The sequence below is a fragment of the Sapajus apella genome, unplaced genomic scaffold (genome assembly GCF_009761245.1).
Source record: "Sapajus apella isolate SASKATOON/1434 unplaced genomic scaffold, GSC_monkey_1.0 scaffold24, whole genome shotgun sequence".
In the NCBI taxonomy this organism is placed as follows: domain Eukaryota; kingdom Metazoa; phylum Chordata; class Mammalia; order Primates; family Cebidae; genus Sapajus; species Sapajus apella.
In genome coordinates this window covers 5,227,933-5,251,364 of record NW_022436964.1, presented here as the reverse complement: position 1 = coordinate 5,251,364, position 23,432 = coordinate 5,227,933, and the positions used below count along the sequence as shown (strand labels likewise).

General features: G+C 38.5%; 1 long non-coding RNA gene across 1 annotated transcript; it reads right to left on the bottom strand.

Annotated features, from left to right (window-relative positions):
• Nucleotides 1-529: 529 nt before the first annotated feature.
• On the bottom strand, nt 530-22,896 carry LOC116559724. Its single transcript, XR_004272585.1, has 3 exons — nt 22,885-22,896; nt 5,904-5,910; nt 530-767 (listed from the first exon to the last, which is right to left on the bottom strand). It is a non-coding gene; the product is annotated as an uncharacterized LOC116559724 (long non-coding RNA).
• Between the last annotated feature and the right edge of the window lie 536 nt (nt 22,897-23,432).

Genomic DNA, 23,432 nt, shown 5'->3' with positions numbered 1-23,432 from the left:
TAGGACCTGAAACTGAAACTACTGGAAGAAAATCTGGGGAAAAGATCCATGACATTGGTTTGGACAAAGGTTTCTTGGCTATAACCTTAAAAGCACCTACAAAAAAAGTCAAAACAAAGTGAATTACACTGATACAAACAGGAGATAGGGATATACTGAATAAAGAGGGAGTTTACCCTGCAAAGGCCCCACTCTTAAGCCTGATGGGCAAAAGGGCCTGAATAGACATTTCTCAAAAAAAAAAAAAAAAAAAAAAAAAAAAGACACCCAAATGGCCAACAGGTATAAGAAAAAATGCCCAACATTACTAATCGTCAGGAAAATGCAAATCAAAAGCACAATGAGATATTGTCTTACACCTGTTAGGATGGCTATCATAAGAAAGACAAAAGATTACAAGGTAGTGGTGAGGGGGTAGAGAAAAGGGAAAAGGGAAATCCTAGAATATAAGTTGAGGTAACCATTATGAAAAACTGTATGGAGGGTCCACAAAAAATTAAAATAAACCTACCTTATGATTCAGCAATCTCACTTCTGGGTATATGTTTAAAGCAAATGAAATCAGTATGAAAAAGAAATAGCTGCACTCTCACATTCATTGCAACATTCTTCACAATAGCCAAAATATGGAATCAACCTATGTGCCGGTCAATAGATGAATGGGGAAAGACAATGTGGTACATACACAATAGAATATTATTCAGCCTCAAAAAATGAAAGAAATCCTGTCGTTTGTGACAACATGGAAGAATCTAGAGGACATTTGGCTAAGCAAAATAAGCCTCCCACAGGAAGACTGCATGACCACACTTATACGTAGAATTGAAAAGAGTAATGCACATAGAAGAAAATGGTAGAATGGTGGTTGCCAAGGACTGAGGGGTGGGGAAATGAGGAGATGTTGGTCAAAGGGTTTCAGTTGTGCAGGATAAATAAGCTCTGGCGGTCCAATGTGTAGCATGGTGACTATAATTAATAATATTATGTTGCATACTAGAAATTTGTTAAGAGAGTTAATCTTAAATGTTGTTAGCACACCAACAAACGGTAACCATATTAGGTGATGAATATGTTAATTAGCTTAATAGTGGTAACACTTTCACAATGTATACATATATCAAAACATCACATTAAATATATATATATATATATATACATACATATAAAATGTCCCCTGACTTTCAAAGATATTTGTGATAGATGTCTTGAGTTTATTTAAAAAAAAAACACAAAACAAAACATGAGAGAGATCCAAGATGGCTGATCACTAGCAGCTACGGATTGTAGCTCCCACTGAAAGCACAGAGAACGAGAGGACGCCACACTTTCAGATCAATTTTTGTTGCTCACGCACCAGGAGATTCCCAGCGGAGGAGCCCCACGTGTCGCCAGCACGACTCTTGAGGCCGGTGAGGCTGTTTTGCCCCGGCCTTGGTGCGGCGGTTCTCGGTGCAGAGTCAGAAAAGCACCATCAATCTTAAAGCCGCTGTTTTGGCCGGTGCAGTGGGTTGCTCAGATTCTAGCGCCGGGAATCAACAAGTTGGACGCCTATTCAGAAACCCAACTATAAAGACGGTAATTATAAAGACCACAGATGGATAAATTTATAACGAAGGGAAGAAACCAGCCTAAAAAGGCTGAGAATACCCAAAATCAGAACGCCTCTCCCTCTACAGGGGATTACAGTTCCTCATCAGCAACAGAACAAGGCCTGATGGAGAAAGACTGTGTTCCATTAGCAGAAGCAGGCTTTAAAAAGTGGATGATAAGAAACTTCTGGGAATTAAAAGAACTTGTTCTAACCCAATGCAAAGAAACCAAGAACTTTGAAAAAAGGTTTGATGAAATGTTAACAATAGCATACAATTTAGAGAGGAATATAAGTGAATTAATGGAGCTGAAAAATACAGCACGAGAACTTCGCGAACTATGCACAAGTTTTAACAGCCAAATTGATCAAGCAGAAGAAAAGATATCAGAGGTCGAAGACCAACTTCATGAAATGAAACAAAAAGACAAGATTAGAGAAGAAAGGATAAAAAAGAACGAGCAAAGTCTCCAAGAAATATGGGACTATGTGAAAAGACCTAATCTACATTTGATAGGTGTACGTGAATGTGACGAAGAGAATCAATCCAAGCTGGAAAATACTCTTCAGGATATTATTCAGGAAAACTTTCCCAACCTAGCAAGGCAGGACAATATTCAACTCCAGGTAATACAGAGACACCACAAAGATATTCCTCAAGAAGACCAACCTCAAGGCACATAATAGCCAGATTCACCAGGGTTGAAATAAAAGAGAAAATACTGAGGGCAGCCAGAGAGAAAGATCAGGTTACCCATAAAGGGAAGCCTATCAGACTCACAGCAGATCTCTCAGCAGAAACCCTACAAGCCAGAAGAGAGTGGGGGCCAATATTCAACATCCTTAAAGAAAAGAACTTTCAACCCAGAATTTTATATCCAGCCAAACTAAGCTTCATAAGTGAAGGAAAAATAAAATCTTTTGTGAACAAGCAAGCACTCAGAGATTTCATCACCACCAGGCCTGCTTTACAAGAGCTTCTAAAAGAACCACTATAAATAGAAAGGAACAACCAGTATCAGCCTTTCTAAAAAAATACCAAAAAATAAAGAACATCAACATAATTAAGAAATTGCATAAACTAATGGGCAAAATAGCCAGCTAACCTTAAATGACAGTATCAAACTCACATATATTGTTATTAATTCTAAATTTAAATTGACTAAATCCCCCAATCCAAAGACCCAGACAGGCAAAAAAAGCCAAGACCCATTGGTATGCTACATCCAGATCCATCTCACATGCAAGGATACACAAAGACTCAAAACAAAGGGATGGAGAAAAATTTACCAACCAAATGGAGAGCAAAAATAAATAAACAGAAAGTAGGAGTTGCAATTTTTGCTGATAAAATAGACATCAAAGCAACAAAGATCAAAAGCAAAGAAGGATATTACATAATAAAAGGATCAATGTAACAAGAAGAGCTAAAGATCCTAAATATATACGCACCCAATACAGGAATACCCAGATATATAAGACTTATAAAGAGACTTGGACTCCCACACAATAATAGTGGGAGACTTCAACATTAATATTTGACAGATCAATGAGACAGAAAGTTAACATCGATATTTAGGACTTGAACTCAGATCCGGAACAAGTAGGCTTAATTAACACTTATAGAACTCTCCACTTTAAATACACAAAATATACACTCTTATCAGTACTACATCACACCTATTTACAGGTTTAAATGAAATATTGGTTGGCTGCTTGTTAACTATTTTCTTCCCTCATTTTTATTTATGTCTCTATTATTAAACACAATTACAGGCATACCCATTTTTAGACTGCATTCTAGCCCAGGCAATAAAGCAACACCCCTGTTCTCTCTCCCTGTTCCTCTTTCTTCTTTCCTTCATTCTTTTTTTTTCTTTTATTTATTCTTTCTCTTTCTTTCTCTCTTTCTTCCTCTAAAACAAACAAACAACAAAAAAAAAAACAAAAAAACCAAAACAAAACATGACATATCCATTCCCCAGTCATTCTGGGCCAGTGAGTAGCTTGTTGTGCGGTATTATGAAAAGTTGCACTATAATCAATCCCAACATAGCCAAAGTCTGGTGTATAAAAGGAAATCAGTTGACTCATTTTATTCCATATATATATTAGAAAGCCGGATTTTAGAAATTATTCTTTTTAGAAAATAATATATCAACATTAGGGGAGGCAAAATAAATCAACCACATTTATATTATCTAGTCTCAAAAGCACAAATGTTCTTATGTGCTCAGTGTCCTCACTATTAAGAAGGCATGTTTGGTGTCCAAAGAGCTGAGTGTGTGACAGTGAGCAAGTTGTGGGTTACTTTTACTACTACTTGCTTAAAAAACAGAAATAATGTTTGTTATATCACAGGGTTGTTATAAAAATTGAGATAGTGTCCTTGATGGGTACAACATAGTGGTTGAATATGTCCTAGCAAGTGTTCACTAAATTATTTTTATTTTTGTTTTTAAGATGGGATCTCACTCTGTTGACCAGAATGGAGTGCAATAGCACAGTCACAACTCACTGCAAGCTCAAAGTTCTAGGCTTACCCCATCCTCCTTCCTTAGCCTCTGGAGTACCTAAGATTACAGGTGTGTGCCACCATGCCTGGGTAATTTTGTGTGTGTGTAGAAATGGGGTTCTCACTATGTCCCCCAGGTTGGTCTTTAACACCTGGCCTCAAGTAATCTTCCTTCCTCTTCCTCCCAAAGGGTTAGAATTACAGGTGTGAGCCACCACACACAGCCTTTTTTTTTTTTTATCATAGTTTTTATTGTAAAAATATATCCATTTTTACAAAACTGGAAAAAGAGTATGCAATTTTAAGAAGATATTAGTCTTTTTCCTGTTTCAAATATAGGCTTACATATTATTATAAGCAGTAAATTTGGCATTTTCCTTGTCTTAGTTTGGCTTATTGAATAGCTAATGATCATTGTAAAACCAAATTTCAAAACAATCTGCATCGTAGTTTATTTTACACATGACAACTTGCATCCTTCTATGTTCTCATCTTCACAATGAAATTAATAATGCCTTGTTTTTTACATGCCTGTGGAAATATCGAGTGATAATTCTGTTTTAGAAAAAAATAAGCTATTAAGAGTTGCTAATTTTCTAAACAAATAGAAAATTGCTATTTATTTCTTAGAAAATACAACAATACAACAAGGAATCAAAACAAAATTGGACTGTGAAATTTAATATCCATGTTCAAAAGAGATTGGTATTTCAGATTCTTTGAATAGTGACTAGCCTTCCAAACATAATAGTGTTTAGGGATTCTTGACAGTTTTGGAAATTTATATTCTAAGTGGCTTACAGTAAAAAATATGAATCCAGGGTGTATATTATCTGAATTAATCTTTTGGAAGTGATGGCATGATATGCAGATGAGGAGGAAGTTATAGAGGAGCCTGGGTTTGCAGTGGTAGCGCTGCCACATAGTTGCTGATTAAGAGATAGAGAAACAAATGGGTCTGTCTTCAGCCGAACTCATGGGGCTAGGTGGAACAAAGAAAGGATTTTTTTTTTCACCTTTCCCTCCTGTTTCACGTTCTTTCTGACCTGTGCCCAAGGATATCAGTGCTTAAACATATTAAGATACAGACATCAAGACTGACATCTCAACGTTGTTATCTTCACCAGCCAGATGACGTGGTGGTGTGGCTGCACCCAGAGCTATGGAGCTGTATCTCCTAGTGTCATCGGAAAGTGTCAGAACTCTGCGTAGTTATTTGTTGAAGCATTAAGGAAGAGACATATGAGTTACTCCTATTATTATCTTGCAAATCAATTGCTTATGAAAATGTTGATGGCGTGATCTGCATGTGTACCTGAATAATGCTAAACAGGCTGCTGCTCTGAAAGTTCCAGAAGCATCCTCTGACTGCTACCAAGATATCCAAAGGAATGCATGTGGGGTATTAACATTATTGATAATGATGGTGAAATTTTTAATCAATATTTTTTATCTAACCCATGTGCTTGTCAATTAATGGAGGACACTCGTGTGGGAAATGTTAGGACTTCAGATTTTGTAGTAATATGGATAATTATTGTGCATATATCTTGGGAACATAGAAATGTGTATGACAATCGCATTTGGAAGTAGTAGAGAAATTGTTCAAGGCACTGATTTAGTGATCCCCTAAGTCAAGGGTAACTTGGAAAATTGAGTCTAGCTTTGAAAATCTTTTTTGATTTTGTTGGTGCTGGGGAGTATACGGCCTAAGTTTATACAGAAAGCTACCAGCAAGTTAAGTAGTAAAATTTGGGCATTATGTCAAATAGCTTTTACTAGATAAGAGTACCCCAAAACTTAAATGCTTAAGACAATAACAACTAATTATTTGGCTCATAATCTGTGGGCCAAAAGTTTGGGCTGGGCTTCACTGGGTGGTTCTTCTGCTTTTGGGGTTAGTTCTATCACATGTCTATATTCAGCTGCTAGGTTAGCTGAGTTGACTCCTGAGGATGGCCTTCAGCTGTGACAGTTAACTCCTCTACAGTTTCTCATCTTCCTGCAGGGCAGCTCAGGTTTCTCACAAGGCAGGTGGGCAAGCAGACATGTATGAGACATGCTGTGGTCTTGGATTGGAAGAGGCACAACATCACTTCTACTCCATGTTATTCACCAGAGAAAATCACAAGTCTACCCAGATTCAAGGAGGTTGAAACTAGACTCCAACTCAAAATGGAAAACACTGCGAAGTCAAATTATAAAGATTGTGGCTTAGAAAGGAAAATATTGTGGCCATTTTTGTAGTCTACCATAGGCCTCCTTCAGGCGGCTGAAGTTTAGTTTGGTCCGTGTTACCCAGGCTCTTTCAGGTCTATTAAAAAGACAACCAACCTTTGGGGTTAAAGTTATTATTATTGGGTCAGTCTTGCTCTGCATCCAGGCTGGAATGCAGTGGTGTGATCTCGGCTTACTGCAGCCGCGACCTACTATGCTTGGGTCATCCTCCCACCTCAGCTTCCCCAGTAGCTGGAACTATAAGTATGCCCACAATGCCCAGATAAATTTTTCGTACGTTTTATAGAGATAGGTTTTTGCCATGCTGCCCAGGCTGGTCTCAATTTCCTGGACTCAAGCATTCTGCCTGCCTCAGCCTCTCAAAATGTGAGGATTACAGGTGTGAGCCACTGCACTCAGCCTACCTAACTTTATTCTAATGATCTCCCAGGAATGGGGAAATACTAGTGGTCTAATATTGATCTCTAACAAAATCCATTAATGGTTGTAGCGGTCATGTCCTTTGAGGTAGTATAAAACAGTTCCATGAGTTGGATATTTTGGAACAATCAAGAGTTTTAAGATGGATCCAGAAATTGGAAGGATCAAAAACAAATAGTTAAATTGTAGCTGAACCCAGCTGGTGTTCTTGGGCAGTGGGGATGAGCTGAGCAAGTCATAATATATTCAGAAATAAGAGTTGGGCTGGATATTGCCATGTATGATTCTCTTTTGAATCTGTACAAAATGATTCATGCTCATTTTTTATATTTAATTTTGCCTGCAAGCTAGGTAAAATAAATAGCAGTGAAATGTAATGTTTTGAAATAATCCCATAATTTTCAAGTGCTCTTGAGCAATAGAAAGCAACAGGGCTCTATATGCTTTTCTCAGACTTAATACTTATTGTTTATGCTGCCTAGAACAGTTTTCTTTAATTGATACTTGGCTTGATATCCTTTTAAATTATTAAAATTGGAGGCATTCATTAAATAAGAGATTAAAAGACATGGTAGACACAGCTAATTATTAAAAGCCCAAGAAGGGACATGAAATGCATTTTATCTGAGGCTTTAGTGGATTGTTAAAGTAAATGAATGGTTTAGTGATAAACCAGTCAGAGTTAATCAATTGAGCAAAGCTACAGGGAAGCTATTTGAGTCTAGATTTGAAGGGTTTATAAGTAATCATAGAGACTTACAGCTGCTCCCTACTTCTTTAATTTTAGACTGTTGAGCTGCTAATTGGTCAGGAAATTGGGTCTAAGCTCTAGAGTGGTGACTAGAGGAAGGCGACTTAGGGGTCTTTGTGGGGAAGGTCTGCATCGGTAACCATTAGCAGATCAGAAGTCAGAGTGAATTCTTTTGTGGCACACTGTGATTTAAAGGCTGTCATCATTCTGGAGACAAAGCTCTGAGGAGGCCTATTTTCAACTTCCTCACTTCCTGAACTTCTCAACCTCTCAACTGCTCCCTTAACTTCCAAATAATAAGCAGTGTATTATTTTTGCCTGCTTACTAAGAGGGAATACTGGTTGTTGACACAGCCACTGCTGGCCAATGAGATTAGTAACATGATACAGAGATTTTCACCACTTAGAAGTCACTGGCTCAACATGGCTCAGATAGGTAATGACTTAAAGTTATTCTGACCTGACAGCTGTTTAGAGGTCCATTTGAAGTGAACTATTTCTCAGTTAGCTTCCAGACAGGGGACACGTTACTGCTGTGGATTGCAAAATGTCATCTCTGTTGGAATCTTACATAGCAGTAAGGCTCAGTGTTGATTCATCATCACCAAGGCTAAAACAACGTGTTCCCTAGAATTAGGAACATTTGGCTGGCTTTTGTGTAAAGGTTTTGAGCCCTGTGGAAAAATAATATTGAGTTAGTTTCTCTCCAGGGTCAGAATCACTCTACTTACAAGCTTAATGCCATTAACTAGTTCAAGATGCCAGGGCACTGTTTAATGCATTACCAACAATCGACTGAACCTTCAGAGAAGATACATTTAATGTCCTGTCCTTGGGCCTTCAACAATTAGCCACGTCTACCATGCTTTTCAATTGCTTATTTAATGAAGATCTCTGATTAGAAATAAGTGTCTGCCAACCACCTAAGGAGTGATTTAGGCACTAGAAAAGATAGGGTTCAGAGGTTTTAAATCACCAAGGACTCAGTAATTTCCAGCTTCATAAAATTCATGTTGAAAATGCACATAGTTCAAAGAAAACAGCCTAAGCAGATTGCAACAGAAAGCATGAGAGTAGAGTGGGATGGCAATTAGGGAAATGGAATACGACACATTGGTTAATAATAAAACTTTGTTTAAAAACCGCATGCATTTAAAGTGGCTATGACAGAAGGACATACTTTTAACTGCAGAGTTTCTAGTCTTTGAGCGTAACTCTTCTGATTGTGTGCCTGCATTTACATCAAGGACTCTAAAACACTTTTTGCGAGATAACATTTCTTTTCACTGTTTGGTGATTGCCATTATATCCAATGCATGCCTATGGCAAGAAACTTAATAACTTGTTTCTGATTTTATATTACACTTTGTGCTGATGTTAGTGCAAAGTGTGCAAATTTTCACCTATGTGGTTTTCTTATGTTTAATCTTTCTAAATTATAATTAATCTTTCTGAATTATGATCTTTCAAATCTTATTAAGTATTCTTTTTTATGTATTCCCGTCTTACCGTCATAGCTAATCTGTACTTCCTTGGAAGGCAGAGCACATTTCTTTTCCTGCCTTTATATACCCTCACACCCGGCACACACGTGCTGAGAACATGGTCGGTGGCTGATGAATGAATTTTTAAAGTCACTTTTGAGCTCCTTTGGACGTAGGATTAAATCATTGTCATGACTATTATTGCTATTTGCCAGACAGCCCTAAGTTTAAGGCAGGAGGAGAGACTGTGATTCTTCTCAACCTCCACCTATCCTATTTATGGACACAAGGCATTGGTACAGAAAGCGTGTGCCCTGCGAGTTCCCAGTGTGCCATGTTTTGGCAGTCTTCTGTCTTCTTAAGTTTTTGAGAATTCATAAACTGGTATAAAAATTTCGTGAGCTAAATGTTGTACAAAATGAATGCTTTAAACATAGGGAAGCCAAAGGAACGAGGATCTGGAGCCTTCATTTTAGTCATACTGCTTTTCCCAGGAAAGCAGATAATTTCCTCATTTATTTTATTCCTTCTTTATTGCAGCAGGGATTCTGTGCTGTGGTGAATGTAGAATCCTGTATCTTTTGATGTCACCCTGAACTTATGATGCAATGATGTTAATGTATTTCTGTGTTTTATTAACTGTGTTAACAGGTTGTTTTCAATTTTCTTTTCTCTGGACTTCTATTCATCTTTTCCTCTTCTCTCCCACTCACCAGAAACCAATTATAACATAAAGACTGCTATACATCCTTCAAAACTTTTCTCATACTTTATTTTCCTTGCAATACGTTTCCCCAGCTTTCTAATCAACAATTGTTAATTTACTTGCCTTAGTTCTAATAAAACTTTGGTTTTGGCTTTGCTGTTGTAAATGTATTATTGATTTGTAAATGTGTGCTTCTTTTACTAGTACATGAACTGTTGAGTGGCAAAAATGAAGTCTGTAATTGTCATTGTATCAATGCTTCCTTCTCTGTTCTCTTCCTTCTCACTGCCAGGCATATATACAGAGCCACACAATATTCAATAAGCATTGTAATGTGTACCGAATTTGGGAAAAAAATAAGATTTTTTAAAAAAAATTTCAGAGGAAACATGATTCAGCATTGATACAAAAATTGTAGCTTATTTTCTGTTGAAAATAATCTCACAGTTAATGGGAAGTTGTAATGTGATTATTGCAGATAAACTAATATATAAAATTCCTCTAAATGTAATACTATTCTAATAAATTTCACTGCAAAATTATATAGTTAATATTGCCAGTTTTCAGGATGGCTGAGGAGTGACAAAAATTGTAATGAACTTGTAATAATTTAATTAAGATTTTGGCTTAGAAGCTACTCATATGACAAACCTATTATAAGATAGTTTTAGAGGATGAAAAACTAAACCTATTAAAAATAAACCTAGTAGAATGGGTAAGGAATTGCTATGTAGAAAAAAGCCCAAGAAATAGGGTGTTTTGGTTATCATTAAATTCACTCTTATGTTGATAACTGTAATACTTTGTTAGAAAAGCAATGCATAGAGTTGGCTTGCTTAATTTCCTCAAGTCTAAACTCTATAACACATCATTCATGCAGTGACTTTGGTAGCTTAATGATGTGCTGATGCTCGGTGTGTTCTCCTGGACCACCAGCATTTGTATCCCCCGGGAGTTTGTTGGAATCACGGACCCCAGAGCACCTCTCCAGGCCTTTGCATCAGTAGCTTCATTTTAACAAAAGTGCCAGGTGATTCTCATGTACATTAAAACTGAGTAGCACCGTCTTAATGTATGCCATTGAAATAAGCATGATGATTATGGAAGATTAAGGCCATTAGAACAAATAATCAATTGCCATTGTCTTCCAAGAAAAAAGAAGGACATACATATTTAACACAACAGCTTTCTGGATACCTTTTACTAGAATAGTAGTTTTTATCTGAAAATCATTTCATATCTTCTGAAATTTATTGTACAGAATACCAAGTAGTCCAGTTAAAATAACAGTTTTTTTCATTTCATTCTGTCAAGAAGCGACATTTTCAACCAAAAGTTTTAAAAAATAGGAATATTTATGAAAGTTTGCTAGCTAGCATCTTTAATTTAGGTATTATATTTTAGTCTGCGCAAGCAGTATTTACAAAGCAGGTACTTTAGACTTGTGATATGCATAGAAAATCCTCTTCAAGGGGTATACAACTATACTGGATTATCAGGGAAACATTAGGAGTTAAATGTCACGTTGACATCGGGGTGTTTTTGATTGACTGATAAGGCTACCTGAGTGATGGTCCACAGTTAGATCATGTTTTTCTTCTATTGTTGTAACTTAGTTTCATTCAAATTTTATTCGAATACTAGGTTATAAGTATTCATGCAGTTTTCTACACAAAAACCATGTTAGACATAATAAAAACTAAAGTGTATACTCAGTAATGAAACCTGGCATAACCTACTTTTTGCTTTCTCTCTTTCATTTTGCATTTTTTTAAAAAATGAGTGTCTTTGTTGGAGAAACTTCAATGTGCTTTATTTGTCTGTATTGTGAAGGGAGGAGCAATACTAGGCAGTATGATTCTAGGGCCTGTTAATGAAGGTAAATACCAATTGCTGGGTCCAAATGTAAAGATATTTGGCTTTACAATTTTCAGAGAATGAAACAAACCAGTGGTGTTAAACCCATTTTATTCTGATTGTTACAAAACTACTTCGATTCCCCGCTGGCAGCTCAAACAGCTTTCTCTGGGACATCCTCCTGTTAAATACTCATTTCCCCCCCTTCCCCACCCCAACCCTAATTCAATCAAACACATGAAACTTCTTAGGTTCATTCCCTGCCAATGTCCAAGTCCAGCCCTATCTAATTGCAGTAATGGAGACTTACTTTTGAGCTATTCTGAGGGACGGTTTTATCTACTGGGCAGCAGAGGCCCTTTCATGCAGCAGCAAAATATAAATATCCCAATATACCCTTTTCATTCTCCTTTCCTCCCAGGGCCCAGAGCTTGAGATCAGATCAACTCAAATCTCTTAGAAATAGTGCTTTCTACTGGCAGTTATTATTTTGTTCATTTTTAAAGTTACCTTAATTTTTTTTTCTCTCCTTGTTGCACTAACAGCCTGAGGCATCCAGAAATACAAACCATCCCAAAACACATCCAGACATTTTCTTGTCGTGCCTTATGTTTGTATTTTTGACTGGTTGAAAATTAATTAAGAGATGTTGATTTCAAAGTGTTTTTTCTAAGTTTCTCAAATATTTAAACAATTTTTACACACTTTTTTAAAAAAATTTCCCCTTTCTCTCTGTTTGTAATAAGATTAATTATGTGAGGTGCACCGCTGCTTATCCCCATGAAAGAAAATCTAAAACGTGGGATTTCAGCTTCAAGAAGGCTATTTTGTCCTGTTTCCGATGTTCTAAAGGGATTAATTTACCATATCGTATAGCGCTGGAAGACTGTGATAATTGAAAACATCCATATTCATTGCATGTTCAAAGGGATCTGTCTGACTTTGTAATGTAAAAAGTGCATTTTTAACCTGAACGGGGACCTGCATCTGCTATTGCTTAATCCTATTAGTCCGACAGTTCCAAAGCTTTAGTGTATAATCATTAGCTTGTGTTAATCCTGAGACATGCCTCCAGCTTCAGCCTGCCAGGAGGAATCCCTGCAGGGAAAATGTGGAGGTGCTGATAGCACAACACCAACTAATCTTATCTTAAATGCTAGCAGCAGCCTCTATCTGTGATAGCCAGGGAATTAAAAACAAATTTTTTATGGGTATTGGATAGCAGGGTGTTCCTAACCACATCCCCCACCCACCAGCCTCTCCCTCCCTCCCTTTCTCTCTCAGAGTTTTTCCTTGCCCTTGTTTCCCTAGATTTTTTGTTAGGGTGATACTAGTGATGACAGAACAGGATGAATGGAAAGAGGGTGGGTGAAGAAACATTTAAGATACTGTTTCAGTAGTGGAAGCTCCTTGCTAAATCACTTAGGATACTTGCCAGGTCTTCTATCATTTTTATTCCTTGATGTCAGAAAGTGAAGCCAATCCTGTCCTTTGTACCGCTGTGGATTATAAAGTAAGATGACAAAATTTATCTTACAGTCATCACCCCTCCCATAACATGGCCTCCTGAGAGTCTAAGATCTAGGTCCCCAGATATTGATACAAGCTTGCCTGAGTAGAAAGGTAAGCTGCCATAGAGTGGCGAGGCTAGCAGATGAGGATTTCATAGGTGGGGAAGAAAATGGTCACGCGGGATTTTGGGAGTAGGAGAAAGTGTGGGTTTGGGGGTGCTGTAAGAGGTATGTAGAAATGTTGTTACTGAGTAAAGTTTAAAGCTGTGTATTTTAGACACAGCTGAAATATAGTTGGAGTAGAACACCAGTCAGGGGTACTGTCACTTTGGAAGGGGAGATTTCTACAGAGTGAAAGAGAATATTTAGTCATTTATGTAACAGGTGTTAATTTAGCAATCAATATTTATTGATTGCTAAATTCCCTAATCAGTGGGATTCCAACAGTGAATGTGGTCCCCTACCAGTGATTGTGGTTCTCACTCCCATAGAACTTAGAGTGGTGGCCTAGACACAGTAAACCAATAAACAAAGGAAAAATAGGCACAAAATAAACAATTACACACTCTAATAAATTTTAAAGAGCTGTGGTCCATATCCTTACAGCTCTTTGTCTGGATGTTGTAAATTCAGCTTCGCCATTGGTAAAATGACCTCCAAGGAGGCTTGCTGACAGTGCCATCGTCCTCCTTTTCATGTAATTTATCAAAGTTTATTCACCTCCTCAAGAGCTGTATAATCAGCTGGAAATAGCCAGAGGTTACACTCTTTCTTTACCCATCAAGTTTACCCCTTATTAATTAAAGTTTAGAGGTATTTCTAATGCTATGAGTTCTGGCAACATCGTGTAGACACAGTGCAACTGATAATTAAATAATATGATTTTATTTACAGTGTTTTCTGTTGTGTGGTGGTTCTTATAATATTGGTGGGATGTGAGAGAAACACATTTTGCTTTAATATTTATATATGCCCTATTATAGATACCTTCTATTTATGACAATGATTTGAAGTTTCTCTTTCAAATTCACTTAACTAAAGACAGTGATTTGTCTTAGAAATATTAAGTGAGTTATGAATGGTATAGAAGCTGTAAATGTATGGAAAAATATTGAGTATGGTACTTGGATTTCTTAGTATATGAGCAACTACACTGCAAAAATACAATTTTTCTTTTTTATAAAGTAGTGATGATGCAGGGTTTGTTGTTCCTTAGCTTGGGTAGGTTTGGGTTCTTGTCTCAGGACCAGGAAAAAGTAGGCTCACTCAAAGAGTGAGCAAGACAGGAAGTTTTATTGAGTGATAAAATGGATGTTAGCAGGAAGGGGAGAAGGGGGTGGTCCCTTACCTAAAGGCAAGGCAGGAGAGTTTTCAATATGGGTGCGCCTGGGGCTTTTTATGGGCTCAGAATAGGGAGGGCGTGCTGAATGGTTTGTGAGTATGCAAAAAAGGTCAAAGTGAAGATGCCACTCAAAGGTGGATATGACAGTGTAGAAAACCAATCAGGAAAGTGTAGAGTAAGCAAAAATAGGTAAAGGATGGAGATCAATCAGAGGAAAGTACACCAAATGGGAAGGTGGGTTCTCAAACCAGTTGGAGGATTTAACTTGTAGCTTGGCTTTCAGGCATTAAACTGTCTTGGCTTGGAGGTGGGGTTTTGCCAGGGACTAGCTCCTATCTGCCTATGCATTTGGTTGCCTCCTGTCGCTGTCATTAAAGATTGGTAATTCTCCAGTCATAACTGTGAAGGAAAGAGTCATTGCACTTCCTGTAGACACATACAGCTGCCTTGGTTGAGTAAGCTGGTCCATCAGGTAACATGCTGTTTGAGTTACCAGTTGCAATAGACTGAATATTTGTGTCCCATCAAAATTTATGCATTGAAATCCTAATGCACACTTCATATTAGGAAGGGGGCCTTTTGGGAGCTAATTAGGTCATAAGGTTGGAGCCCTCATAAATGAGACTAGTGTCTTTATAAAAGATATCCCAGAGAGCTCCCTGGTCCCCTCTTCTTCATGTGAGGACACAACAAGACGTTGGCCATCTGTAAACTTGAAAAGGGCCCTCAACAGAACCTAACCATGCTGGCTCCCTGACCTTGGACTTCCCAGCTTCCAGAACTTGGACTTCCCAGCTTCCAGAACTTGAAAAATAACTTTTGTGTTGTGTTTAAACCACCCCAGTCTGAAGTGTTTTGTTATAGCAGCCAGAACTGACTAACACATCAGTATTGAGCTGTGTTGCAAGTAAGCTGCCTTGACAAGATCAAAGCTGATAAAAACGAAGAAGAGATTCGTGGATGTATATATGGAAGGACAGCTGAAAAATAAGCAGTTTCTTTTATTTCTGTTCATTTTGATTCATTCATTCATTAATTTTAGTTTCCCATAGCAAACACAATTATATATTAATCACCTTTTTATTATAGTTTCCAAAGGACATAAAAGTAGGTTTTTCTCTAGCTCCTAAATACTGCCTTTCTACTCCTGATATTATTGCCATGAGGACAACTGCAAACTTATGGCAGAACTCATCACACAGAATGTCTTAGAAGAAATCCACTGTATCATTTATTTCTTTGCCTCCAAGAACATGCCAGGAAAATACCCTATAATTAGATTTTAGGTGTCATCTAAACAAGAATCACCAAATTATTAATCTTGATGTTTCACTTTTCACTTCCTCATACATCCTTACTTTGCTGCTCCATTGAAAGGGGCTTTTTAGAGTTTATAAAATTAAAAATCTGTAATTAGATTTACTCAGATGATCAGTGTGCCACTCAACCAGTTAATACTTATTCAACATGATCCCTGCCATGTGCCTTGCTAGAAACTGAGCATATAAAGATGTGAGACAGGGGGCTCTGCCCTCCAGAAACTTACTCTTTAATAGAGGAGAGGTGGTATCTACACATCTACTTTGTATAAAGGGTAGAAAGTGTAGATATGGGTATTTTGCAGAAGTGAATATTGTTCCCGGCTTGAGAGACAAGGAAATATTCCATATCAGTGGTTGCCAGCCTTGAACTGCAGATTAGAATTCTGGGGGAGCACCAAAAAAAAAAAATCAGTGTTTGGGCCTCACCCTCAGAGATTCTGACTCAAGCAGTTCAGCTGGGGCTCCATTATCACCATGTTTTAAAAACTCCCTGTGATTTTTAATGTCCATCCAGGGATGAAAACCAGTCTTCTAAATACTTATCAATATGAACTGGATGGTTTTGAAAATTTTTAAGTGTAAGACATCATATTTTAAATTAAAAAGAAAATGTCTTGATGGAATATCCTACGTAGATTTTGTATATTCTCAGAGTTGATATGAATCAATTCATTTAAAATATTTCATCAAACAAATGTTTTAGTTTGTGAGATTGTTTCATTGTATATTTTAACAAATTATATTAATTTGTTCTTTATAGGAACCTTGGTTCCCAGCATCCAAATTTCATTATATTAATTTTTTCCTTATAGGAACCTTGGTTCCTATAGGGCACTGCATGCAACAATAACATTAATTAGCACATTGAAACAGAAGGTAAAAATATTACTCATTTATAATGGATACAGATTTTATCTGCTTTTGAATGTGAATTTGTAAAGAGGCAAAGTTTTAATATTTCTTCAATACTCTAAAAATTGATCAATATCTTTTGAATTCTCTTCAGTTTTACTTTTTCTTCCATATGGAATCCTCTGCTCTTAACACAGGTCTTAGGCCTAATTTTCATAGTAGAAAAGCTACCATAAAGAGTTTTTGAAGAGGAGCTGTCCTAAAACTTGTACATTATAATGGTAGAATATTTCAAAAACCATCCTTAAGTTGTGAAATTGGCTTGCTTGCTTTCTGTTAGCCTGATGACTTCTATGAAGAGAAATTTGGATGCTGGGAACAAGTGTTGCCAAATGGAGATACTATGAAAAGGAGCTCTTATTTTCTCCTAAAGGCACCTCATTAAGCAGATAGCTTCCCGAGAACTCAGCCTTTAGCATTCTGGAGAAACTAATATAATCCTCTTTTCAAAATTGTCTAGTTTATTCTTTGTTATGGATTTTCTTCAACTGTGCAATACCCGGCTCAATTAAAGACTCTTCTAATTTCAATTCTTTAGTGGAATTAGAAGGGCACTCAAGAAGCTACCAAATTTAGGCATGATTGTGCATAAGTCATACAATACAAGTTTATTCTATATTTTGAATCATGGGAAATAGTCCATGATTGATAAAGGAATAAATGAATGAAGAAATAGATGTGAAAGGCACCAGGACCACTATGTAGTCACCTTTTCCACATGAATAAGTATTTCATTACTCATCCTATTCTCTGAAAATAAACACTATCTTCTCAATAGCTCCTCTATGGCTCCCATCTACAGCATAAACAAAGGGGAAGAACTTGCCCCTCTTAATAAGAAAAGGCAGAAAAGCTCTACTCTGGGGTGTCCTGGGGAGTAATCTAGGTCAAATATTGGGAAGAATCATATCTATATGGCATTTGTGGCCAAGAGAGTATTGCTCACCAAGTTCTGTATTAATTGCCCTGTATTTCCCAGTGTGTTTGCAATAAGAAAAGGGCCATGGAACTAGTCTTGGTCAGGAAAACGTGAATACATGTGTGTCAATTGCACAGTGAAGGAATGAACAGCCCACGAACAATTTTGTCTCATTCTCTCTTCCCCTAACATGGTGACTGAGAAGGCTACCTGTTTACAGATGGCCAACCACAAAAAGGTAGGGCCTCTGTGTGTCAGGAAGACTGGGGCAGAGTTCCTCCCACTGCCCTTCACTAACTAACATGGGTCATATAGTGTGCCTGAGAAATAGCAAACCATTGAGGATTTTGTCTGGTTGCTTCTGCAGCACAGGCTAGTTTTCTTGACAAATACAATTAACTAACACTATGATCAACTGTGAATCTAATCTAATCTTCACAAATCTTGACTCTTCTCTGTATTCAATGATTCTGATTCTGCATATCCTTTTTACTTTTTGGGAGTCATGTAAAATAACAACGAACTATTGGTAGCTATTCAATCAGTCCCCCCTGAGCCAAGCCTCAGTTTGTTGGGGGAACGACTACAAGGAGGCCGGGGAGGAGGCCCATCTGCTCTGTATCCAAGGGAGGCATGTTGCCAATGCCCTCCCTGGGCTTGAAGGAAATAATTGGACTCATTAAGTTGCTTTTCGGTCTTCTTTTCTTTAGTTGAAATAACCCTTAGGTTAATTAGACATGATTTCTAGCCTCGGGAAATTTTTCTGCGTGTGGTTAGTAATGGAGAAAATGGTCATAAACTCAATAATTAAATTTTCAGTTTTGCAAATGCAAGAGAATGGCAAAGTACCTGTAAGATGTCTTTAAAAATCAATAGCCCTTGTGAAACTAATATCTTATATCAATAATTCCAGAAGTATTAGGTGATAATCAAGATGCTTCTGTTAGGGTAACAAAACAGTTAATCCCAGTGTGTGCCTGGCCAACGGTGCCATTCATTAACAGACAGAATCACATAGCGCACTTGCTGCTCAGCCCTGGCTGCACATATATCTGGCTTTGTTTTTAAAATGTTGTTGCCTGGACCTAATCCCAGAGCAATGGAATAAGAATCTCTGAGTCATTCCAACAGCCAACTGGGGTTGAGAACTGCAGGTGAAGTGAACAAGAACAGTATCTAGAGTCCGAATTTGAGTTTTGATACTCCATCTTTTTACTAATCGTGTAACTTCAGACAAAGCATGTAGTGTCTCTGGACTTCAGTTGTTTTTACCCATGCAGTAAGTATAGTAATATTCTCCCTGTCTAGTTTCAAGCACAATTTTGATACTAGAAAAAACATATGTATAGAAGTGCTTTCTAAATTATAAAGAGTGAAAATACGCTATTTTCCTTATTACCACGGACACATAGACATGATTCAATTCCATTTCTAATCATCTCATTAAAGGAGTATGAAATAAATGAGTTAGTAAATTACCCACTTGGGTATCGGTGCCCAAGAGAGGACAAAAAATCCAAATGGAGTGATTTTGCTGGCAGACTTCTCCCTTCCACTCTGATGGCCTGTATTTCTACAAAGAAGAAGCGTTACGACATTTTGATAAATTACCATTCAGTGGCTCCATTCAGGACATAGTACGGATAGTGATATTGTCAGAATTGCTGCTACCTTTGTGAGCTGACTCTTTCCCACTTTTCTCTAGGTATTTACTACTCTAAAGATCATACATCTAAATTCAGACCCTGTAAAGGGCAGAGGCGGGAAAGGAGTGTAACACGGGCCTTCCAGAGTGCTGAGATTATAAGCATGAGCCACCATTTCTGGTCTAGGTTTGAGTCTTAACGTTATTATTTGCTAGTTGTGTAAACGCAGGTTTTGTGACCTGGGTTCTGTGACCTTATAGAGCTTACTAAATCTTTATTAAGTTCTTATTATTGCCAGACAATTTGCACAGAGGAAAGAAGACCATTTTTTAAAGCCCCTACCCAAAGAGCTCACTGTCCAGAAGGGGAGAACAACAAAGGTGCAATCATGTTTACCTTGAGTGTCGTTTTGTAATTACGCCAGCCCAGTGCCTGGCAGAAAAGCTGTTCAGTAAATGGTAATGAATATTGTTATCATCCATTGTCTTGGGCATGCTGGAGGCACAAGCCATGGGATGTGAACCCAAGCTCTCAGCCTAAGATCTGGCAGTGGCAGGTCTCAGCTTATCTAAGCTTTCCTACCCCTGGCCAAGCTCTGGGCTGAAGGAAAGCAGAGACTTCCTTTGAGTATAAAAACGCATTGCAGAGCCTGCCCTTGACCTCAGCCATCCCTGCTGTTGGACTCATTCTAAAGCCAATCTATGGCTTTGAGTTTTCTCCAGGACTGACAGGGCATGATTCCAGATCACGATTTCAGAACACATCCTGGCCAGTAGGGAGCTGCCTGAGTTATCCTCAGGAACACCCTGGTCTCCTGAGAATCTGCCCAACCAAAATTCCTGGGAGCAGGGCCAGACTCACTCAGGCATTTTCTCGTCTTGCTAGGGAATGAGCTTTGAGTCAGAACCTATTCCAAGTTGAGAGGTGAGTAGATGCTCACCCAATATCAACAAGCTCTCCCACCCATGGCTTTCTTTTGTAGGTTCATTATATCAAAATTAATGGAACATATTTTTTGAATCACAGAGATTTATCTATGTAGTAAGAAAATTTTAATATCTGACCATTCACTTTAAAGAACATAACCATTATTAGCTTTTGACATTAATTAATGGCATTCTACCATGTTTTCAGGAGACTCTGCCAAGCTAGAGCTTGAATCTGCTCATCTGCTAAAACATACAAGTGTTTGTAAATGAAAGCAAAATCAAAATTAAGAAATTCTCTCCAGTAAAAGAAAAATGGATAAATTGAGTCACAATTTAAAAGCATTTTTAAATGTTTTCTTTTTCTGTTTTCGAGCCTGACCTCAAATGTGCCCATTTACTTATCTGAAGATAATCAGCTACATCACTATAAGTTCAAAATTCATGCTTTGAAAGATCATTTTTCATTATAGCTAATTAAAAATGCACCAAGGGTCAGAATGTTATTATAGGTTCTAAGCAGTTTAAAAAAGAAGGGCTGGCTGATGGAATCACCTGCCGTGACATAGCACCTATTTACTTGTTTCTCATAGAGATACTTTCTGAAAAATACACCAACCTGGGCTATTTAGGACTGTGACATATAAATGAGGTTCTGTGCCAGACCAAACTTTATTTATCCTCCTAAACTTTCCCCTAGGCCCATTAGTTCACTTCCTCGTAACATAAGAACCCTGCTACATTAGTTTAGCAAATACACCTCACCCCAGTATTTGATCATCCTTGATATCTGATTATCCTTAGTATCTAATCTGGTTTCTCATCCTCCACCATCCCCAAAGTGATGTCTGAGTACCCTGCCCTGTCTTCAGCAACAATCTCATTAGGTAGCCTCAGCCAAAATTCTCCCTTATCCTTGACGATTCTCTTTGCAATTTTGCATCCACTGATGCCATGCTGCTCCTTGGATATCAATTCCCATTTGCCTCTGCTCTATTTGAAGTTGAGCCCAGAATCTCTCCCCCACTGCAAAATGTGGTTGCAGCGGTCTCTACACCTGTGATATCGTCTAAATAGTCTGCCTTACCACACTTTAACAAGCATCACTGAATAACTTTTTTCTTTAAGACGTACATTGGGTGAGATCATCTCAATAGCCTTCTACATTGGAAAAGCTGTAAAAAGTGTTCGACTCAAAATAGTAGCATTTGGTTGAAGATGTTTTCTGTCTTTCTCTGCTCATTTTTCATCTTCCTGGAGGGCCCTCCTTCTCTGCCTCCCCCACCTCCCCTCCTCTGCTATTCTTTACCCCTCTCACTTGTCTCCACTCATGACAAGAAGGAGTGCCTCCACAGGGGCCAGTACATCAAGCCATGACACCAGCAGTCTCATTCCCTCCGACAGACGTCAATTTAAAAGGCAAGAGAAGATTTCAAGGCAGCGGTGAGGGACGTGAATGGAATTAGTCATCATTACCCTGAAGCAACATGGGCTCGCTGTAGCAGTTCCCTCATCACGCTTCTCATGACTGTGCCCCGAGGATCACCCCCATCACTTTAAATAGTCATGACACTGCCAATGTATGGGTTAAAATGATGAGCAGGAGAGACAGGCAGATCCCAAAGTAAATAGACTGAATTAGAGGCATTACAACAGTTAATATGTCAGGTCCCTGTAGAGAGGCCACAGATCCTGTGTGGTCTATTTCCCCTGCATATTGAAATTGATTGTGCCTTGGGCAATGGCAGGGCCGATGTGGGGAGGGGAGCTGACGATTCATCCTTCCCCTCACATGGATCAAAGAAAGCAGACAGTGTTATGTGGAATTAGTTGCTCTGAAAGTGCTGGGAATAGAATAGTGAAAGAAGCCATGAGTGTTAGGCAGTGTTTCCCCAGGCCACACCATCTAAGGAGCATAAGTAAGGTCATAGTCTTACGAAAATCATGTTTCTTAGGCAAAACTGCAGGGCACTATACCCTCCTTCTTCCAGCCAACTGTTCCAGCCAGCCAACTGTTCCTCAAAACCTCAAGGGATGCCTCCTGTATTTTTTAACATAGTCCTCTTGGTCACCACCTCTGAGGTTCTCCTCCTCCCCATCTGCTCGCTATGGTGGTATCTATCTGGCGAGGCTGCCAAGTCCTGAGCTAGTCCCTAATGCCAAACACGAAGGGCATTGGTGCCACTGTGATGTTGTTGGCACTGACCCCTGGCACCTATAATGTCACAGAGAGTCTCAAGTTAATGCTCACAGGCCTGGCACCAATATTCTTAATCCACTTGGTCCCTTCTTAAACTCAAAGCAAATTCAATGCCATGATAACTTCAATGAAACTGATCTTTGTGTTTCCATTTCCTCATTACTGCCACCCACCTCTTCCAAGCTGTAGTCAAGACTATGCAGTGACTGGTTCAGTGGCTGGTCTGGGTAATTGTTACTGCCCTGGTTCAGGGTCTCCTGAAATAGACTAAGAAGGACATTTGTGTGCAGGATATGTAGTGGGAGTACACTCAAGACTGACAATTGAAAACAACAACAACAAAGAAAGAAAAGGAAAGAAAGAAAGAAAAAGAGAGGGAGAGTGGGAGGGAAAAAGGAAGGAAGGAAGGAAGGAAAAATAAAAGAAAAGAAAAGAGAAAAGGAGAGAGAGAGGAAGGAAGTCAGGAAGCAAGGAAGTCAGGAAGGAAGTTAGCAAGGAAGGAAGGAAAGAAGGAAGGAAGGAAAGGCTGGACATGATGGCTCATGACTATAAGGCAGGAGGATCACATGAGCCCAGGAATTCAAGAACAGCCTAGGCAACATAGTGAAACTCCTGTCTCTATAAAAAAAGTAAGTTAAACAAACAAACAAACAAACAAACAAAAAGACTGACAATTGTGTGAGGGGAGATAAAGGAGCTGATAGGGCAGAAGGAAAAGAAGATGAACATCTGAAGGGGAGGGAGGCAGCAGGGTTGGGATGAGGAAGCAGACTAATTGTGAGGAGGTTGCAACAAAGGACGTCTCCGATTGCATTGGGAGATCTGGAGCTGGCCTGGCTCCTCAGTTGTTTGCCATTGAAGCAAGGAGCTAGAATTTGTACTCCCTCATCATGTAGTTATGGGATGTGGATTGTCTCAGGTAGGAGACATAAACTTGAGTAAGGTGGTTCTTTTCAATGAAAGGCAAGTCCCAAAATAATTCAGGTGGGAGTGGTCTGTAGCCAACTCTGTGAAACAGGGGGAATGAGTACCTTGGTCTTCAAGGGAGATCTGGCTAGTGCACTCTTCATCTCTCTGCCTCTTATTTTCCCTATA